This window comes from Gadus macrocephalus, chromosome 16 (genome assembly GCF_031168955.1).
Source record: "Gadus macrocephalus chromosome 16, ASM3116895v1".
Lineage (NCBI taxonomy): Eukaryota > Metazoa > Chordata > Actinopteri > Gadiformes > Gadidae > Gadus > Gadus macrocephalus.
The window spans coordinates 1,010,721-1,026,088 of NC_082397.1; the positions used below are offsets into that span (position 1 = coordinate 1,010,721).

The 15,368-nt window shown below is 48.8% G+C and overlaps 2 long non-coding RNA genes across 3 annotated transcripts; both read right to left on the bottom strand.

The window, feature by feature from the left end:
• Window positions 1-5,956: 5,956 nt before the first annotated feature.
• On the bottom strand, window positions 5,957-7,472 carry LOC132475277 (uncharacterized). Of its 2 annotated transcripts, none has more exons than XR_009529851.1 (5): window positions 7,427-7,472; window positions 7,039-7,122; window positions 6,760-6,885; window positions 6,474-6,553; window positions 5,957-6,341 (listed from the first exon to the last, which is right to left on the bottom strand). It is a non-coding gene; the product is annotated as an uncharacterized LOC132475277 (long non-coding RNA). The 2 variants fall into 2 exon arrangements; XR_009529850.1 differs by having other exon boundaries at window positions 6,474-6,559.
• A 1,096-nt stretch (window positions 7,473-8,568) lies between these two features.
• Window positions 8,569-10,029, bottom strand: LOC132474100 (uncharacterized). Its single transcript, XR_009529574.1, has 3 exons — window positions 9,681-10,029; window positions 9,359-9,422; window positions 8,569-8,998 (listed from the first exon to the last, which is right to left on the bottom strand). It is a non-coding gene; the product is annotated as an uncharacterized LOC132474100 (long non-coding RNA).
• Window positions 10,030-15,368: the final 5,339 nt, after the last annotated feature.

Genomic DNA, 15,368 nt, shown 5'->3' on the forward strand with positions numbered 1-15,368 from the left:
TGTTAACAGGGCTAACAGCGGGGCTAACAGCAGGGCTTAAAGCGCTATCGGCCCTAGCCTCCAGATGTTAACAGGGCTAACAGCGGGGCTAACAGCAGGGCTTAAAGCGCTATCGGCCCTAGCCTCCAGGTGTTAACAGGGCTAACAGCAGGGCTAACAGCAGGGCTAACAGCAGGGCTAACAGCAGGGCTAACAGCAGGGCTTAAAGCGCTATCGGCCCTAGCCTCCAGATGTTAACAGGGCTAACAGCGGGGCTAACAGCAGGGCTTAAAGCGCTATCGGCCCTAGCCTCCAGGGGTTAACAGGGCTAACAGCAGGGCTAATCGGCCCAAACAAGGTCAGCATCAAAGCTGACCATCCCCGAACACCACGAGGAGCTTGGTGTGCATTAGCTAGTGCACATGCTGTTGCAGGCCGTCCGCTCATTGGCTGAGAGGGATACCCTTTCACCGACAGGTGAGTCAATACAAGGTGATGTTTGCAGGATCATGTGCTGAACCTACAGAGAGCTTTGGTTCTCCTCTAACGCTACCAGGCCTCCATCACACTGACCTCCATCACACTGACCTCCCCACAGAGATCTCCCCACCAGAGAGATCTCCCGAAGAGACCCTCCAAACACCAGACCTCAGTCATAGTCAATCAAGGTCAAATCAAAGCTCTCTGGCTCCCCCTAGTGGACAGACCCGTAACTACCCAGGGAGCACGAGGGTGAAAACTACCGATCTAAGAGCAGGGTTACATTCTGGAGAATGTTAACCTAATGAGAGAGAACAACCAGAATCAGGAGGAGGTGGAGAGAAGAGGAGGGGGAGGAGGAATATAGAAGCAAAGGGACCGACTGGAGTGGGAACAGAATGTGTACAAATAGGAGAATTAAAGGATCATTTCCATGCTGAGCGTCAGGATTAAAAAACGTTTTCTACATGAAAGGAAGAGAAGGGGACCTTAGCACTCATAAGTCATTATCACATGGAGAGACAGGGGGAGTGACACAGGGAGACACAGACAGAGAGAGATATGGGCGAGAGAGAGAGAGAGAGAGAGAGACAGATAGAGAACAGAAAAAGGAGAAGGAGACACAGGAGAGAGAGAGAAATTCCTCATTCTTGCATTGACGGAACAGACAATAACATGTTTGGATAGATAGAGTGACAGACCGACAGACAGACACACACAGACAGAGAGCGATACATAGATGAAGCGTCTCCTCCCGTGAGCGTCCTGTTAGCATTGTGTTAGTATCTTCACCGCTGGGGGCCCAGTGTGAAGCTGAGAGACGGTATTATTCACCGAGATTCTGCTGCCGTAGTTAGCTCTGACACTCTCCTACCCCTGGGGAGAGAGGGAAGGGGGAGGGAGAGAGGGGGAGAGAGAGAGATTGGAGAGGGAGGGAGAGAAAGAGAGAGAGAGCAATTCAACAAAGCCGTGAATGACCTGAGAGACGATGCAAGGAGGGCCTTTCATTCCATCACAAGAAACATCAAACTAGACCTCCCAGCTGAGATCTGGATCAGGATCTCTGACGCGCTCATAGAAACCTAACCCTGACCCTAACTCTGACCCTTACCCTGACCCTAACCCTTACCCTAACCTTAACCCTAACGCTAAACCTGAAAGAAAATCACCTAATAATGCATGCAATCATCCAATCCTTACCAAAATCCAGAAGAGGCTGAAATTGTATATCCACCTGAAGGAAAGTGACAGCAACACACTCCACAACAAGGCCCTCACCAACAGAGTGTTACTCCCAGAGAGCTGTCCCCTTAGCCAGCTTGTCCTGGGACTTTGTCCAACTCACAACAACCACCGCAGCAGGCATACCAAATTATAAGAAAACAAAAAGGAAAACTATTTGATCCACCAAAAATGACCTTGAACAGAGAATACACCGTTGGAGAATACCTGACCACGTGACCCAAAGCTAAGAAGGTCCATGACCAAGTACAGACTCAGTGAACACAGCCCGGCCACGGAGAAGGGACGGACAGACAGACCTGGCTCCCAGAGGAGACAGACTGCGCTCCCACTGCACACAACACCCAACTGGAAACTGGGCTTCATTTACTAACTTCCTGCCAGTCATACCAAGACATCAGGAACACACACTTCCCACGGATTACAAAGACGTACAGGACTTTGAAGACACTACAGACGCTAACAAACTGCCATGTCTGTTGGGAGAAACGACGTGTGATCACAGCAGCCAGATTCATCACCTGATGAGAAGGTCCTCAAAGTCCCCGTGAACAGACTCCTCCCACTGCTGTTGCACTTTTTCTGTAGTTTTACATTGACCTCCAAATTGTTCACCTGCTTTGACAATGTAAACATTGGTTTGAGAGAGAGAGAGAGAGAGAGAGAGAGAGAGAGAGAGAGAGAGAGAGAGAGACAGTGAGAGAGAGAGAGAGTGAGACAGAAGCAGAGACAGAGACAGAGAGAGAGAACAACGAGACTCCTCACATTCTCTCGGCATTAAACTACATAAAATTAAATAATAAAGTGATATATAGACGGAAGACACACACACTGTAAGCACACACACTGTACACACACACAGTGATAGACAGATACACACACAGTGATAGACAGAACACACACAGTGATAGACAGAACATACACAAACACACACACACACACAGTGATAGACAGAACATACACAAACACACACACACACACACACAGTGATAGACAGAAAGCACACACACACACACACAGTGATAGTCAGAAGACAGACACACAAACACACACACACACACACACACACACACAGTGATAGACAGAAGACAGACAGACACTGCTGTGTTCAGGCGTCTCCCCACCAGCTCCGTGTTTCTTGCCGTTTTTCAACCGTTGTCTGGGGCGACGTAGCCCTGAACCATTGAGTCAGGATCTGAACCACAGACAGGCTCTCAGACCTCTGAACCACAGATAGGCTCTCAGAGCTCTGAACCACAGACAGGCTCCCAGAGCTCTGAACCACAGACAGGCTCTCAGAGCTCTGAACCACAGACAGGCTCTCAGAGCTCTGAACCACAGACAGGCTCTCAGACCTCTGAACCACAGACAAGCTCTCAGAGCTCTGAACCACAGACAGGCTCTCAGAGCTCTGAACCACAGACAGGCTCTCAGACCTCTGAACCACAGACAGGCTCTCAGACCTCTGAACCACAGACAGGCTCTCAGACCTCTGAACCACAGACAGGCTCTCAGACCTCTGAACCACAGACAGGCTCTCAGAGCTCTGAACCACAGACAGGCTCGGCGCTGCTATGGGAGGGGACCCCTGAACCCCGGTGAACTCGTCTCCTCCTCAGATGCAGCGGTGTTGTGGTATTCTGAACCGCGCACTACAAAGGATTCACACACAGTGATAGACAGACGGACACACAAACACACACACATTGATAGACAGACACAAGACACACACACACACACACACACACACACACACACAGTGATAGTCAGACGGACACACAAACACACACACACGCACAAACACACACACAGTGATAGACAGACGGTCACACAAACACACACACGCACATATTGATAGACAGACACAAGAAACACACACACACACAAACACACACACACAGTGATAGACAGACAGGAGGCACACACACACACACACAAAGTGAGACTACTTTAAACTTTTTTACAAAGCATGTAACACTTTATAGCGTAACGCTCTGTGTATTTTACCGTGAACACTTTGAACTCTGAATGAGTTTATTCCGTGACAAGCATGGTTAGCAGAGTCGTCTCATGAAAGATTCAGGAGCTAGCCCCGTAGCGCAGCCGTGCTAGCCCAGCAGGACGCAAGCTACCAAAGCACTAGCATTAACTTTGAATGAGAAACATCCTGTACCCCAAACATGCCAACATATTCTCTACAGAATAGGACAACACTTCTACATCCTTGAACAAACGTGCTCAATGGTTGAGAAGTATGAAATTATATTGACGTTTTAACATAAGCCTTCCATTCTAAGGACCATCATAGCGCTAGAAGATGTGCGTTCTGCATCTGGAATATGTAGTGGAGCAATCAAGGTAACAGCTGGGAAAAATCATCCATCTGTTACCCATAGCCTAGCACGCAAATAGCTGTGTAACTAACTAGCACTGAGGCTACCGTTCTAACCCTCATGTCATGCTGACTCCCCTTCGCTGACCTGCCATAAAGCACCCCATTCAGAAGCTCAGCATCTTAGCTTTACATCCGAGTTTAGCATCTTATCTTAGCATCTTCGCTTCTGCTAGTATTTCTCTTAAAAAACACCAAAGACATGTCCACCTGCTGCTAGGGGAGGGAAAGAGGAAGGAGAGAGAGATCGACAGTGTTTTTTGTTTAATACTTGTTCCTGTACGTCTCCTCACCTGTAACATCGTCCCCTCATGGACTGTGTGCGTGTCCCAGTTCCACTCAGCCACTGCCTCCCACATCTGAACACTGGATAGGGCTGGGCCTACAGCCTGGAGAACACACCGGTATCCATCACTCCTTCATCACCATCATAGTATTGACAAGAGTTAGAGTCTGACAGGAAGCCAGTTCAGACCAGATTTTTTCCTCTCACTCTTTCGGACAGTTCGACTGGAAAGGCCTCTTTGGAAACATTCACAAGCGCTCTCTCTCCCTTTCACTCTCTGTTCTCTCTCTCCCTCTCTATCTCTATTTTACTGTCCGTCCACCTCTGTCACTTTATTAACTATAGTCATGTAATGAAACTCATTTAACAGTAACATTTCAAACATACATATCATCTGAACCAACCCCTCTCTAATTCATCAACATCATCATCCTCATCACCGGGGAAGACCTTCTACCCGCCAGTCCCTAGCAACAGCGGCTGGCCCCAGACCACGGTCCAACAATGCCACCTAGAGGCAGCGAACTGAAGTGTTCAAAACATCTGTTTCTCTTCCTTCCAAAGTTGCAACTCAGACTCAGACAGGGGGGGGGTCAAGGTGAGGGTAGAGGGGGGGGGTCAAGGTGAGGGTAGAGGGGGGGGGGGGTCAAGGTGAGGGTAGAGGGGGGGGTCAAGGTGAGGGTAGAGGGGGGGGGTCAAGGTGAGGGTAGAGGGGGGGGTCAAGGGGAGGGTAGAGGGGGGGGGTCAAGGTGAGGGGGGGTCAAGGTGAGGGTAGAGGGGGGGGGTCAAGGTGAGGGTAGAGGGGGGGGGTCAAGGTGAGGGTAGAGGGGGGGGTCAAGGTGAGGGTAGAGGGGGGGGGTCAAGGTGAGGGTAGAGGGGGGGGTCAAGGTGAGGGTAGAGGGGAGGGGTCAAGCTGAGGGTAGAGGGGGGGGGGTCAAGGTGAGGGTAGAGGGGGGGGGTCAAGGTGAGGGTAGAGGGGGGGGTCAAGTTTAGGGTAGAGGGGGGGGTCAAGGTGAGGGTAGAGGGGGGGGTCAAGGTGAGGGTAGAGGGGGGGGGTCAAGGTGAGGGTAGAGGGGGGGGGTCAAGGTGAGGGTAGAGGGGGGGGGTCAAGGTGAGGGTAGAGGGGGGGGGTCAAGGTGAGGGTAGAGGGGGGGGTCAAGGTGAGGGTAGGGGGGGGGGTCAAGGTGAGGGTAGGGGGGGGGGTCAAGGTGAGGGTAGGGGGGGGTCAAGGTGAGGGTAGAGGGGGGGGTCAAGGTGAGGGTAGAGGGGGGGGTCAAGGTGAGGGTAGAGGGGGGGGTCAAGGTGAGGGTAGAGGGGGGGGTCAAGGTGAGGGTAGGGGGGGGTCAAGGTGAGGGTAGAGGGGGGGGTCAAGGTGAGGGTAGAGGGGGGGGTTCAAGGTGAGGGTAGAGGGGGGGTTCAAGGTGAGGGTAGAGGTCGAGGGTAGGGTAGATGTGTATAGGTTAACTCATTATGGTCAGTATTAAACATCACATAATGCACAACATGCAGAAAAAGCCACACAACCAGGTAGAATTTGTTATATACGATTTTATATAAACACCACTAGTACGGTATACATTTTATATAATCGTTTGCACATTGAAACATTTTGGGAAGCGATTTGTCCGATGTCCGAACCCATTTTGATCAAAGCGTATATCGTGAATCCAGCGCAGCCATCTGTCCCTAACTCTGTCCCTAACACTGAACCCCGACGCCTTGAAGGATAAGGAACCCTCCCACCGTGGGGAGGAAGGAACCCTCGATGGAACACGCTAGGTGCATCCAAACGTGCAACAGATGGTGAGAAGGTCACGTTGCGTGAGTGTGGAGGAGATGAATCCACAGGCCAAAGTCCTGTTGTGTGAGTGTGGAGTAGATGAATCCACAGGCCAAGGTCACGTTGTGTGAGTGTGAAGGAGATGAATCCACAGGCCAGCGATGAGTGGCGGTTGTTGATCACTGAAATGTGGACAGAGGAAAACAGCATATTGTTCAGTTGACTGTCTAGGTAGTGTCACGTTATCAAAAGGTTATTACACCTGTAGTCAATGAACACGATGTCCATGTCATCTTCAGCAGTGGGCTACTGACCTAAAGGCCTCCAGCTGGTCAGAGATACAGGTTTGATGCAGCTCAGGTCTGTCCGTCCCAGACTGGACACAGCATTTCAACTGCACCTTACAAAGACGGATGATATGAATACAAAAGGATACAATGATTCAGTTATTTAGCAGACCGGAGCCAAAGAGACTTGGTGAATTCAGAAGTGCGTCATGCCATGTAGTCTGAGAACTCAGGGGTGGAACCCAGCACCATTTGATGGAGAGCCCAACACCCCATCCTGACCCGTTAAGAGTTCCATCAGCAACAGACTCACCTTCCAGATGCATGGCTCCTTCAGCTCTCTCCTCAGTGGATATCCCCTTGGAGTCGGGTGTCACTCGCCCCACCCTGACGTCCTTCACCAGGCAGGTCCTCCATCACCTCCCTATGCCCCGCCTTTCTGTTTGGGGACAAACGGGGCCGTTTGGCCTCAATGTCTGGGCACAATCAAAGTGGTAGTTTGATGGTCTGACATCAGTGGTAGTTTGCTATAATGTCTGGTAGTAAACTGTTGTTTCCCAGTACAAGTCATGTTCAGTTCATGCAAACATACCAGTACTACTTGTTGGCAGGCAGACTCATGGTTCTCCAGGTGCACGGCTCCTCCATCAGCTCTCCTCAGGCAAGGACTCCTGGTCTGTGTAAACAGTGGTGGTAGATGAGCAATTGGGGGGGGGGGGGGGGTATTCTTGTGACGCCCAGTTTAAACCAAAGCCCTGGCTGAAGTGTTAATGAGGGCATTGAATATGATTTGTTTTATTCTTTCCAACTTGCATAGAAACTAAAGCAAATGCAAAGCAGCTATAGTTTGTAATCTTTTAAGTCAGAACACTGAAATATTCTAGTTGATGAAAATGCTGTTCAGTTCCATAAATAATTGAATCACTTAGTTCTGATCGTCACATGACTGAACACAATGATGACCCACAGCTGTCCTTTACCTTCCAGAGACCTCTGCAGTCGCATCGTAGCGATCGTAGATCCGAATCCTGGTGGGTCAGCGATACAATCAGGATATGAAAAAAAAAAAAAAACATTCTCACACCTCAGTAGACAGTTTTTCTTCATTTTAAAAGGGGACATTATACCACCAGGTGTTAGTGTGATTAGCCTTACAAGCCGTTTCCAAAATCTGACACATATTACATCACTACTGGGCGTGTACACCTAGATCTATGCTGGATAGATGAGCAACGTTTACTTCGGTCCACTGGGTAGGCTGGTAGAATGATCTGTACAGCACAGATCTAGGTGGACACGCCCACTAGTGATGTCATATGGGGCAGATTTTCAAAACCGCTTGTTAGGCTAATCACACTCACACCTGGTGGTATAATACGTCCCCTTTACAGAATAACAACTTTCAGAACTCATGTGAGAAATCAGACGCTGCAGCCTCACATGGAGAGCAAAATTGTGAGTGAATAAATCCTGTTCACTCACAGCTCCATTAACCCAGGGACTTTTTTCTCTAAATCATTCTGATCAAAACGATGGCTGAAGAGACCGATGTAGGGCTGGTGGAGTGGCTAGTCTAGCAGCCTACTCCTTCACATTGAGGTGGCAGTGTAAGGTATAATCACCTCAGGGTCGGCTGTCCTTGCCCCCCCACGAGGGACGTCCTTCACCAGCAGGTCCTCAGCACGGCTCCATCACCACCCCTCCATCACCCAGTCCTGGTCTGGGGCAAACAGCAGGGGATTTGCCTCATGTCCACCATGTTCAGTTCATGCAAACCAGTGCAAACCAGTACCACCTGTTGGCAGGTAGATTCATGGTCGTCCTCCAGATGCAGTTCCTCCATCAGCCAAGGCCATCGGGTCTGTAACAAACAGGGGTGGTAGTTGAGCAGTGGGTGGGATTATTCTCTGGACGCCTCTTTTAAACCATTCTGAACCAAAGTACTGGCTTTTGGTGTAAAATGTAGAGGAATAGAAGACACTGCAAGTTAAAAAAATAAATAACAACCATGCACACACTTGAAAATGTGTTATGCAGGAGAATGGTAGAACATTCTGTGAATTCAACAGCACACATTTGAAATTTGACTGTTAACATTATTAAAACAGTCTTCTGCCTCAGCTGAAACTCAATATTTAAAACAAATGATAAAACTTGTAGAATTCTTGTACCAGTAGCGTAGACTCTAGCCTTCACATTGAGGGGTTAGAGTCTCAATAAAACTTCACCGATGGCTCCATTAAGCCAAGGACTGTTTTCTCTAAATCTGCCATATTAGATGACGGCTGAAGTAACCGATTTTAGAACAGAAACTGTTCAGTAGCAGTGAGTGATAATCAATTTAGAGACTGGCTGCATTCACCCCGACATCATTCTTAAGGCAGGACCTCCACCACGGCTCCTCCGTCGGCTCTCGTCCACCATGGCGCCGTCGGCTCTCGTCCACCATGGCTCCGTCGGCTCTCGTCCACCATGGCTCCGTCGGCTCTCGTCCACCATGGCTCCGTCGGCTCTCCTCCATCAGTCCTCCTCCTCCACCAACGCATCCTGACCTAACATCAAACGGCAGTAGTTGGGTCCAAAATCTGGTAACAAAGCCGGGGAGGTCAAACCTGCACACCCTTGCATTTGTAAAGGGGAAAAAATATCTAACTTCCTCAAGTTTACTCGTTGAGAAATGTATAAACTACTACTGTCAAAATGAAAATCTGAGAAAGATAATAAAAAATAGTCAACCTCTGCAATTAGTTTCAGAGAGGCTTGGTGATGGTTACCCTGGTCCACCCTGCTGCCCCATTACTAGTCCAGGTAGTGGGGTTACCCTCTGGTACTGAACCATCATAATCAAGCACATTAACATCCAATATACATCCTTTTAACACAAAAATCAACATTGATCGAAAGCCACTTACACCGATAGAGCCTGGTTCAACAGCTCGGCCACATCTCCTCCCACCGACCACGCTGCAGAGATCACTGAGAAGATCATAATGTTATAAAAGATGGGTAAATACTGTGGGAATCAATGTGAGAAATCAGACACTGCAGCCTCACATGGAGAGCAAAATTGTGAGTGAATAAATCCTGTTCACTCACAGCTCCATTAACCCAGGGACTTTTTTCAAAATCATTTTGATCAAAGCGATGGCTGAAGAGACCGATGTAGGGCTGGTGGAGTGGCTAGTCTAGCAGCCTCCTCCTTCACATTGAGGTGGCAGTGTGAGGTATAATCACCTCAGGGTCGGCTGTCCTTGCCCCCCCACGAGGGACGTCCTTCACCAGCGGGTCCTCAGCACGGCTCCATCACCACCCCTCCATCACCCAGTCCTGGTCTGGAGCAAACAGCAGGGGATTTGCCTCATGTCCACCATGTTCAGTTCATGCAAACCAGTGCAAACCAGTACCACCTGTTGGCAGGTAGATTCATGGTCGTCCTCCAGATGCAGTTCCTCCATCAGCCAAGGGCATCGGGTCTGTAACAAACAGGGGTGGTAGTTGAGCAGTGGGTGGGATCATTCTTTGGACGCCTCTTTTAAACCATTCTGAACCAAAGTACTGGCTTTTGGTGTAAAATGTAGAGGAATACAAGATACTGCAAGTTAAAAATATAAATAAGTAAGAACCATGCACACATGTGTTATGCAGGAGAATGGTAGAACATTCTGTGAATTCAACAGCACACATTTGAAATTTGACTGTTAACATTATTAAAACAGTCTACTGCCTCAGCTGAAACTCAATATTTAAAACAAACGATAAAACTTGTAGAATTCTTGTACCAGTAGCGTAGACTCTAGCCTTCACATTGAGGGGTTAGAGTCTCAATAAAACTTCACTGATGGCTCCATTAAGCCAAGGACGGTTTTCTCTAAATCTGCCATATTAGATGACGGCTGAAGTAACCGATTTTAGAACAGAAACTGTTCAGTAGCAGTGAGAGTGATAATCAAACTAGAGACTGGCTGCATTCACCCCAACATCATTCTTAAGGCAGGACCTCCACCACGGCTCCTCCATCGGCTCTCGTCCACCACGGCTCCTCCGTCGGCTCTCGTCCACCACGGCTCCTCCGTCGGCTCTCGTCCACCATGGCGCCGTCGGCTCTCGTCCACCATGGCTCCACCGGATCTCCTCCATCAGCCCTCCTCCTCAACCAACGCGTCCTGACCTAACATCAAACGGCAGTAGTTGGGTCCAAAATCAGCCATATTAAATGACGGCAGAAGTAACCGATTTTAGAACAGAAACCGTTCAGTAGCAGTGAGAGTGATAATCAAACTAGAGACTGGCTGCATTCACCCCGACATCATTCTTAAGGCAGGACCTCCACCACGGCTCCTCCGTCGGCTCTCGTCCACCACGGCTCCTCCGTCGGCTCTCGTCCACCATGGCTCCGTCGGCTCTCGTCCACCATGGCTCCGTCGGCTCTCGTCCATCATGGCGCCGTCGGCTCTCGTCCACCATGGCTCCGTCGGCTCTCGTCCACCATGGCTCCGTCGGCTCTCGTCCACCATGGCTCCATCGGCTCTCCTCCATCAGCCCTCCTCCTCCACCAACACGTCCTGACCTAACATCAAACGGCAGTAGTTGGGTCCAAAATCTGGTAACAAAGCCGGGGAGGTCAAACCTGCACACCCTTGCATTTGTAAAGGGGAAAAATATCCAACTTCAAGTTTACAAGTTGACTCGTTGAGAAATGTATAAACTACTACTGTCAGAATGAAAATCTGAGAAAGATAATAAAAAATAATCAGCCTCAACAAATAGTTTCAGAGCGGCTTGGAGATGGTTACCCTGGTCCACCCTGCTGCCCCATTACTGGTCCAGGTAGTTGGGTTACCCTCTGGTCCCCAGCCTCAGGTCCACCCAGCTGTGTTGTACAATATTTAACTAAACCTTGGGAGACGACGTGCCATTTCTAAACTGCTGTAAATTAGCTTTATTAATCAACTACATTTACATTGAGGGCATTTAGCAGATGCTTTTAACCAAAGCGATGAGTACATTTTTCAGAAGGAGAAGCAATAAACTAGACACAGGTTGGACGTCTTCAGGAAGCGGACTCCCAAACACTAAATCAAGGTACTGAACCATCATAATCAAGCACATCCAATATACACCCTTTTAACACAAAAATCAACATTGATCGAAAGCCACTTACACCGATAGAGCCTGGTTCAACAGCTCGTCCACATCTCCTCCCACCGACCACGCTGCAGAGATCACCGAGAAGATCATAATGTTATAAAAGATGGGTAAATACTGTGGGAATCAACGTGAAAGCTTCAATATCAAACACTCACATGTGCGGTTGGATCGACATCTTCTGCATCATACAGGATCAGGACTGCAAGGCCTGGAGTTTCCCCCATCTGTTGGCACAACATTCATCCATTTAAAAACACCACGACGCGCTTTACATCACTGCCTCACCAAGAATAAACTGAACATCAATATAAGAGTTCTTGGTCACCACGTATCTTAGTTGCCTTGTGCCTAGTTTGATTTATTCAAAAGTCAAAGGTTTATGGTAGCATTTGCACAACAATTAACTTACTTTTCTAAACAGCTATACCATTTGATAATACGTGAATAAGCACACTTACATTTAACCCTTCCTTTTGTTTCTGAAGTCTAGCAGAAACTATATTGAGCAGATCACAGCCCAGATATTTAGAACACTAGCAATATCAATAGTAATTTAGATAGTAAAATGATACTTAGCCACATTCAGCTGCTGGGTTGTTGAAGATCTAAAAAGCCGTAGTATGTAAATGCCGTCGTCTCCATCTTTTACGCGACCCGATAAATGTATGCGCAGAAAATCGAGAGTTGATTGTAGAGCGCAGTTATCAAAGTAGTTTGCGGTATTTTGTGGGATAATTCAAAATATATATATTTTAAGAGTGCCCTTCCTAATTTCTAGTGCATAAGGATTTACCAATAATCGCAGATGGTTACCTATAGAAATGGGGCACTACCAGATTACCTTAATTGGGTACGCTCATTAGTTATGAGGTTTACGCAAATGCCAATATTGATCGTACTGCCAGACGCCATAATAAGGTGTGGATGACATAACGCAATTGCCAATCCTGATCGTACTGCCAGACGCCATAATAAGGTGTGGATGACGTAACGCAATTGCCAATCCTGTTCGTACTGCCAGTTATCCTCCACCACACAGTACTGCAGCATTAGAGCTTCACAGACTGCACAAAACTAACTACCAACCTCTACAGAAACCCCAAGCCCCGTCATACTGGAATCGTAACGTTCCAGTACGAACCATCCCTAAGTAACGTAACCAGCACCTCACCTTGAGCTGAACGACGATGAAGATCTTGTGGTCGTCTCATTGCAAAATACAGCCAACAGACTTACCTTGAGGCGATCTGGTAGTTTGTTGCTGTTGGTTTATGTACAAAACATTTTGACTAAACATTTCAGTTACCCCATTTAACTAATTATCTACCAATTAACAATGCTTGCCAGTGTACAAAAAAAGCTAACTAATCTGTCTTTTGGCTACTTCCTCGCTTCACATCGCATGAGCATTGTCATATTGATCCGAGTGTGGTCCGAGTGGCCAGAGATGCATGTTAGGATACTGTGCTGTCTGAAGTCTACTGTTCTGTAGACGCGCCCCCCTCCGGAGAAACAGTGTTCAAAAGGGCTGTTGCATCAGTTACATGACCTGGAACATCCGTCAAGACTGTGACAGGGACTCCCCAAGGAGAGACGCCATGGGTAGGATGCGAGGGCTCTTTCTCAGCGACTAGAATACACCACAGCGCCTACGGGAGGGAACCATTGCACACATTTCAATATTCCTCTTCATAGATCTTGAAGCCCCAGCGAGGATTTATTTTCCTCCTCAGCTGAAGAAGAGCTTGGTTACAGCATGAAGAGAACCCTAGTTGGGATGTTACCAAGATGGTTTCTGATTCAAAGGGGGACCCAACTCCCAGGTCCAGCTAGCATCGACAAATGAATTGCAATTCAGCCCAAGAAAAACTTGCATCCCAGCACAGGAGTCCAGAAGCTACAATCCACAGGGCCGGCCTGCCAGCCAACTATCATGTCGGGGCTAGAAAGGGCAGCCACGTCGCAGTCTTTCAAGCTTGAAGGACCATTTCCTAAAATGTTGTGATGTATAATAAGTGCGTATCCCCATGTCATCACGCTCACACATGGTATGCCTCGTCACCCTGATCACGCCCGGATGAAGAACCCCAGGCCAGGTAGAACCCCGACTACATGAACAACCGAACCAGGTAGAACCCTGACCACATGAAGAACCAGGCCAGGTAGAACCCTGACCACATGAACAACCAGGCCAGGTAGAACCCTGACCACATGAACAACCAGGCCAGGTAGAACCCTGACCACATGAACAACCAGGCCAGGTAGAACCCTGACCACATGAACAACCAGGCCAGGCAGAACCCTGACCACATGAAGAACCAGGCCAGGTAGAACCCTGACCACATGAACAACCAGGCCAGGTAGAACCCTGACCACATGAACAACCAGGCCAGGTAGAACCCTGACCACATGAACAACCAGGCCAGGCAGAACCCTGACCGCATGAACAACCAGGCCAGGTAAAACCCTGACCACATGAACAACCAGGCCAGGTAGAACCCTCGCCATGCCCACCTGAAGAGCCACAGGCAGTCCAGTTGTTTTCCTTCAGACTCAAACTCTTCCGCTTTGATGAGCCTGAGAACAGGGACGGGATTTGATGGAAGTGGTGAGAAGGTAATCTGATTAGGTCACCCCAGTGGTGGGATGGTAGGTATCGGACATCCCAGTAGCTGGTAGGTTTCAGACATCCCAGTAGCTGGTAGGTTTCAGACATCCCAGTAGCTGGTAGGTTTCAGACATCCCAGTAGCTGGTAGGTTTCAGACATCCCAGTAGCTGGTAGGTTTCAGACATCCCAGTAGCTGGTAGGTTTCAGACATCCCAGTAGCTGGTAGGTTTCAGACATCCCAGTAGCTGGTAGGTTTCAGACATCCCAGTAGCTGGTAGGTTTCAGACATCCCAGTAGCTGGTAGGTTTCAGACATCCCAGTAGTTGGTAGGTTTCAGACATCCCAGTAGTTGGTAGGTTTCAGACATCCCAGTAGTTGGTAGGTTTCAGACGTCCCAGTAGTTGGTAGGTTTCGGACGTCCCAGTAGTTGGTAGGTATCGGACGTCCCAGTAGTTGGTAGGTATCGGACGTCCCAGTAGTTGGTAGGTAGGTCATGAACGGACCAGACCTTGAACAGAGCAGGGATTGGTTGGTAGGTCTTTACAGTAGGATTCTCCTCATCCCATATGAACAGCAGGCCGATGAGCCCTCTGCTGGCTCAGATGCAAGCCTTTCTCAGGCTGAACTGCAGAGTAATGGAGGAGGCCAGCTGGTCCTGGAAGTTCGGTCCTCTTAAATCAGAACCTATCGCGGTAAGATCCCACCAAGGACCCTTTTCGTGACTGCAGCTGTGCTCTACTCCAGCTGCGGAGGTAGAGAAACCGTAGCTACGGCTTCAAGATGTATGGTGGGCAACGTTTAAATGTGCTCCATGGTTCTCTAGCGAAGGACCGAGGTGGTGTTCTAGTCGTTGAGGAAGAGCCCTCACCTCTCATCCCCGGGCGTTTCTCCTTTAGGTGAGAGCCTGTCACCATCTTGAATGACATCCCAGTTCATGTAAATGACTTCACAACCACCTCTTAGACACATGCCTTCACCTGAAGGGGGCAAGTCTACAGAGCTGGAGGCTTCAGACAGCACAGAACCCTAGCATGCATCTCTGATCACTCAATCTGAACCCTCTTCAGTACGGTAACTCATGTGACGTGATGCAAAGTTCAGGAAGTAGTGGCGAAGCATGTCGAAAGAAAATCTAGACAAAACCTTGGAGTATGTTTTGGCTGCA